Genomic DNA, 240 nt, shown 5'->3' with positions numbered 1-240 from the left:
TTTGAACATGTACATAAAAATTTATATAAAATACAAAATTATTAAATATATTATAAATTTATATTAAATATATATTACTATGACTCTAAGCAGGAAAAAGATTCTTTTAATTTTTTGAAGGTAGAAAGGAAAGATGTATATATTTCCCCCATACATGATCTTTGCTTTATTCTTCATTGTGTTAGGAAATTCAAATAAAAACAACAATATTCTTTTTTTTTAAGATTTTTATTTGTTCAT

Source organism: Canis lupus, chromosome 1 (assembly GCF_048164855.1).
Source record: "Canis lupus baileyi chromosome 1, mCanLup2.hap1, whole genome shotgun sequence".
In the NCBI taxonomy this organism is placed as follows: domain Eukaryota; kingdom Metazoa; phylum Chordata; class Mammalia; order Carnivora; family Canidae; genus Canis; species Canis lupus.
Note: the sequence above shows the minus strand (reverse complement) of the source record.